Raw genomic sequence first — 6,059 nt, 5'->3', positions numbered from 1 at the left:
TTAAGACGAGAATGGCCTGTAAATCTGTAACTAACACTGCTTCAGCTTTCAATCAGGAAAAATCAGCGATGCCACACACACGGGGAGAGTTTTACAGGATTCACGGGATGGCTTAGTTGGGATCCCTTGATTGGCTAAAAATCAGGGCGAGGGGCCCAGCCTTACTGAAAATCAGCGAAAATGCTAGAACGACGGACTGTTATAGGGCTAATACGGGGTCAGTGGCGGACCTAGAAATAAAATAAAGGGTGTGCACACTTTTAAAAAGTTGAAGTCTATTTAAATTAGCTTGCATGATCCTTAAAAATAAGCTAATTTTTACATGATGAAAAAATGTTTTCCCAAAATCTGGGTGTGCCATGGCACACCTGGCACACCCCCTCCCCCCCCCCCCCCCCCCCCCGGGATTTTCAGGGGGATGGGCCGACTACCCAACTTACCTCCAATCATAGACTGCCATGTTGGACTGATCCGTAAAACTCAGTAAAACAGTCTGTTGATCTAGCATTGCTCGAAAATCAGGAGGGGAGAAGATTAGTTAGAAGGATAGTCCGTGGAAGGCCCATAATCACCCCGTGCATTTAGGATTTTCGCAGGACAATTAGCCTTCTTAGTCTGTACGGTTTCTCTTACGGAAAAAGTCCAAAACAAACCTTCAATTTGTAGGCGAAAGCTAAATCAAACCCAGAACTCTCAATCCTTGAAATGACCACACCAAACTCTCTAAACCCGGTCTATTTTAGACCTTGACATAGCTAGATTGGGCCAGGATTTGCTGAATTGGGCCGGCCCAATAGTGCAGTTAATCGCGCACACGCACTAATCTGGTTTTCTTAGTTTCTTTCCTTTTTGTTTTCTTTTCTTTTTTTCATTTTTACACATGTCTAAATTTTCTCAGTATCCAATGTACACTTTGAACGCACACATTAAATATTTTTGGATAAACTTTTGATATATTCAAAAACATTATGTACATTTTTAAATTAAATGTTTAAAAAACTTTTTGAATACATGGTAATATGTTTTCAAATACATGTTTTACATTTTTTTAATGACAATAAACGTTTTATAAAACTACACAAACACTCTTTTACATGGTTCAACATTTTAAAATTTGCATACACTTTTTTCAAGGACATGCCACACATATTCTGTTAAGGTTATGACACATTTTTTTACATCACGCAAACATATTTTTACATTGCACACACATATTTTTTTCCAAAATGTCACAAACACATTTTTTTGAAACTTGTGAGCACTTTAAAATTTTGTTCAGGTTGCAAAAAATGTTTATAAAGGTGTTCGCATTTTCAAAGTTGTTGGTTTTTTAAAAGTATTCGAAATTTTCAAAAAGTGCTCACACTTTATAAATGTTCAAAGATTTCATATATAAATACATTTTCAATACTTGTTTGCGCCTAAAAAATATTTTCAAAGTTTGATGCTTTGGTTCTGATTAAATATATGTCAGTCATAGTCGTCGACTGTAGTGGCTACCAGGTCCCAAGTTCGACTCCAGGGCATGTTTTTTTTGTTTTGGAATAATTAAGTCGCCCTCTAAGAAAAAGAAAGAAATAATTTTTACGTCGCATGTTAAGGAAAAAAACTCGCTTGATGTCTGGTGGGCTGGCCCAGTCGAGTCCACTGCCAACAATCTGAAACATTTTTTAAATACATTATTTATGAAATAATTTACTAAATTCCAAAAAGATTATTTAAAAAATGTGACACAATTTTAAAAATACGAAACATTTTTCAAAGCATGTGAAAAACTGTTGGATTTCTGAACATTTTTTGACAAATGTGATTTTTTTGAAATCACGAACAGTTTTTTAAAATGCTAATAGAGTTTCAAAATTCCAAATAGTTCTAAAAAACACAAAAAGAATTGATTTTTTCCGAAAAATAGAAAACAGGAATATTTTTAACTTCTAAACAATTTTAGAAATGTGCGGATATTTTTTAAACCTCACGAATTCCTGTTTTGTTATAGTGGGCCGGCCCAAATTCTTTTTATGTGAGAGTAGCTGGTAATCCCGGCCGGGATTGTAGTATTCCCAGTGTGCCAAACAGGTATATGGTTCAAAATAGACCGGGATTACAAGTTCAGAGTGTCAATTTCCGGGATTCAAAGTTCGGGGTTTGATTTAGCTTTCATCTACAACTTCAAGGTTTATTTTAGACTTTTTTCTTCTCTTAGTGGTTATGGTCACGGTCAGGCCTAGGTTGCGGTGTTGGGCGGTCAATGTGGGTGCATATGCATGCATGAAACTGGAATCGAACTGCTTGCTCCTTTACGATGAAGTTGGAGTGCGATGAAGATGTTTTGGCCATTTCTGTTTGGGGTTAGTGTTGGAAACGATTGTTTTGGCAATGCTTCACGATCTATTGATGGGTGCAAAGCGCACGTATATATGAAGTACAAAGTGGGTCACAACCTCAACTATACAAAGACTAGGAGGTGGGCCAGGCTATATAATATACATGCACAAACCAAGAAGCGTCGCCGGAGACGCAAAGACTGGACCTGAACTCCTCAAAAACAAAAGTAGGCAGTCCTTTCGTCATGACATCGGCGAACTGCTGCGCCGTCGGGACGTGGAGGACCCGGATGTGCCCAAGAGCCACCTGCTCACGAACGAAGTGTATATCGAGCCCAATATGCTTCGTTCGACGATGATGGACCGGGTTGACGGAGAGGTACACGGCAAAGACATTGTCGCAGTAGACGAGCGCAGCCTTGTGAACATCACAAAGCAACTCCTGGAGCAGCTGATGGAGCCAAAAGCATTCAGCAACGGCGTTAGCCACTGCTCGATACTCAGCCTCGGCACTTGAGCGGGAGACGGTGGGCTGTCGCTTGGAGGACCAAGAGATCAGGGACGGTCCAAGGTAGACACAGTACCCCGAGGTGGAGCACCGTGTGTCGGGGCAGCCAGCCCAGTCCGCATCAGAGTAGGCGACGAGGTCGGTGGAGGCGGAGGCCGTCAACCTAAGTCCCAAGGACTGGGTGCCGCGTATGTATCGGAGGATGCGCTTCACCAGAGTCCAGTGAGAGTCGCGCGGAGCATTCATGTGAAGACAGACCTGCTGAACGGCATACTGCAAGTCGGGGCGCGTCAGGGTCAGGTACTGCAGGGCGCCCACAATGGAGCTGTAGAAGGCCGCATCGGATGCAGGCAAACCCTCCAAAGCGGAGACCTTGGCCTTGGTGTCGACTGGCGTGGGAGCAGGCTTGCAGTTAAGCATGCCAGCTCGATCGAGAAGCTCATGGGCATAGCGCTGCTGATGCAGGAAGAACCCATCTGGCCGTCGAACCACCTCAATGCCAAGGAAATAATGCAGAGGACCCAAATCCTTCAGGGCAAACTCATCACAAAGACGAGCAGTAAGCCGCTGGAGGAGCGCGACAGTGGATGCCGTCAGTATGATGTCGTCGACGTACAGCAGCAAGTAGGCCGTGTCAACTCCGTGATGATACACGAAGAGGGACGCATCGGAGCGAGTCGATGTAAATCCGAGCGTCTGCAGGAAGGCGGCGATGCGCTGGTACCAGGCTCGAGGTGCCTACTTCAGCCCGTAGTGAGAGCGGGAGAGCAAGCACACATGATCTGGATGTGTGGCATCGACGAACCGGTGGGCTGCTCACAGAACACCTGCTCAGCCAGGTGGCCGTGCAAGAAGGCATTGGACACGTCCAACTGATGCACAGGCCATGCTCGGGACACGGCGAGCTGGAGTACGGCGCGGATCGTGCCTGGTTTAACAACTGGGGCAAATGTGTCGGTGAAGTCCACGCCCGCACGTTGCCGAAAACCCCGAACCACCCAGCAAGCTTTATAGCGCTCGAGAGTGCCATCCGGACGAGTCTTGTGCCGAAAGACCCACTTGCCCGTGATAATGTTGGCACGAGGCGACCGAGGGACGAGCTGCCAGGTACGGTTCCGCTGGAGCGCATCAAACTCTTCCTGCATCGCAGCGAGCCAATGAGGATCCCGAAGGGCGGCTCGAGCTGACGATGGGAGAGGAGGCGTCTCAGAGGTGGAAGCAGCGAGAAGATACTCATCGTTGGGGTACCGCATGCTCGGACAAAGGGTGGCAACCCGAGAGCGAGTCATCGGGCGAGGCAGCGGGTCCGGAGGGGAGGCGGGCGAGGACGAAGACGAGCCCGCCTCCAATGGGACCGCCGCGGGCGAGGCCTCCGCGGACGAGGCCACCGGCGAGGCGGTGGGCGAGGCCACCGGTGAAGCGGCGGGCGAGGCCGCCTGCGTGGCGGCGGACGAGGCCGCCGGCATGGCGGCGGACGAGGTCGCCGACAGGGTCGAGGCCGGGGACGTCGTGGGCGTCGAGGGAGGTGCAGCCCCTAGGGCAGCCAAACAGGGAGAGACTCGACCCGTGGCGCGGGGGGCACCCTCAAAGCTGGGAGGCGGCCCAAGAGAGGCACGTGGGCGGCCATCACCGGGAGCGGGCAAGTCCGCATCATCCGAAGGTACCTGCTGGAACGGAAAAACCATCTCATCAAAGTAAACGTGTCGGGAAGTGATCACCCGATGGGAGATAGGATCATAGCAGCGGTAGCCTTTGGTGTTAGGAGGATAGCCGAGAAAGATGCAGGCCACAGACCTAGGTGCGAGCCTATGAGGAGCGGTGGAAGCGATGCTAGGGTAGCACAGGCAACCGAAGATGTGGAGCTCAGCATAGGAGGGTGGCGTGCCAAACAAGAGGTGATGAGGTGCGAAATTCCCGCGAGTGCGACAGGGACGAATGTTAATGAGTAGTGATGCGGTGGCAAGCGCGTCGGGCCAAAAACGTGGTGGCACGTTGGCGTGAAAGAGGAGGGTGCGAACGCAGTCATTGAGAGTGCGTAGCACGCGCTCTGCGTGGCCGTTTTGTTGTGAAGTGTACGGGCAAGTGAGACGAAAGATCGTGTCGTGTGTGGCGAGAAGGTTGCGGATCGCAAGGTTATCGAACTCCTTCCCGTTGTCTGTTTGCAACGCATGAATGGGACGTCCAAACTGCGTGGAGACATAGGAGTAGAAGGCGGTGAGAGTGGCAACAGAGTCCGACTTTCACCGCAACGGGAAGGTCCACACATTGTGCGAAAAATCATCAAGTATGACAAGATAATAAACATAGCCCATGTTACTTGCAACAGGAGAGGTCCAGACATCACTATGAATTAACTCAAACGTGTATGATGCGACATGCGAGGAATTGCTAAAAGGAAGACGAACATGTTTGCCGAGGCGACAAGCATGACAAGTGTGATCGTCGATCTTATTACACGTGAATGAAAAACTCCGAAGAATATGACGAAGGGTGACGATGTTGGGATGACCGAGACGAGCGTGCCAAAGGTCCACTCCGGCGGAAAGCGCCATGGGTGCAGCAACGGATGAGGTAGGTGAGTGGACCGGGTAGAGATCGTCGGGGCTGTCACATCGGTGGAGCACCATCCGGGTACGGGCATCCTTGATAGAAAAGCCAAACATGTCAAATTCAACGGTAACAGGATTTTCACGTGTAAGAGAACGAACGGAAACAAGATTTTTAATGATGTCAGGAGAAACAAGCACATTAGAAAGATATAATGGCATTGAGTTAGAAGGAAAAGCAGCATGGCCGACATGAGTAATGGGCATGGAAGAACCGTCACCCATGGTAATGCGAGCAGCGGTGTGAACGGGGTGAGCGGCAAGAAGGTTACCGGGGTTGGCGGCCATGTGAGCCATGGCTCCGGTGTCCATATACCAGTCGCCACCGCCAGTGTACTGCTGCGGCGTGGGGGCGGTGTGGAGAGCCGCTAGGAGCGCGGGATCCCAAGGCGCCGGCGGGAGGGCCGGGGCAGACGGCGCCGGCTGAGGCGGTGGCGCCACATACCCATAGCCCGAGGGGCCGTAGAGTGGCGCGGGCTGGTACGCCTGAGGGGCCGCGTACAAGGCCTGATGAGGAGCCGGGCGGGCGCCAAAGGAGCCGGGAACGGGGGCACGCGGTATAGGCATGGAGTACGCATGCACAACCCCCGTCCAAGGGTTCTGGCCGGCCTGCCAGGGCGC

This window comes from Triticum aestivum, chromosome 3B, assembly GCF_018294505.1.
Source record: "Triticum aestivum cultivar Chinese Spring chromosome 3B, IWGSC CS RefSeq v2.1, whole genome shotgun sequence".
Taxonomy (NCBI): Eukaryota; Viridiplantae; Streptophyta; class Magnoliopsida; order Poales; family Poaceae; genus Triticum; species Triticum aestivum.
The sequence above is the reverse complement of the archived record's forward strand: the minus strand, read 5'-3'. Positions refer to the sequence as shown.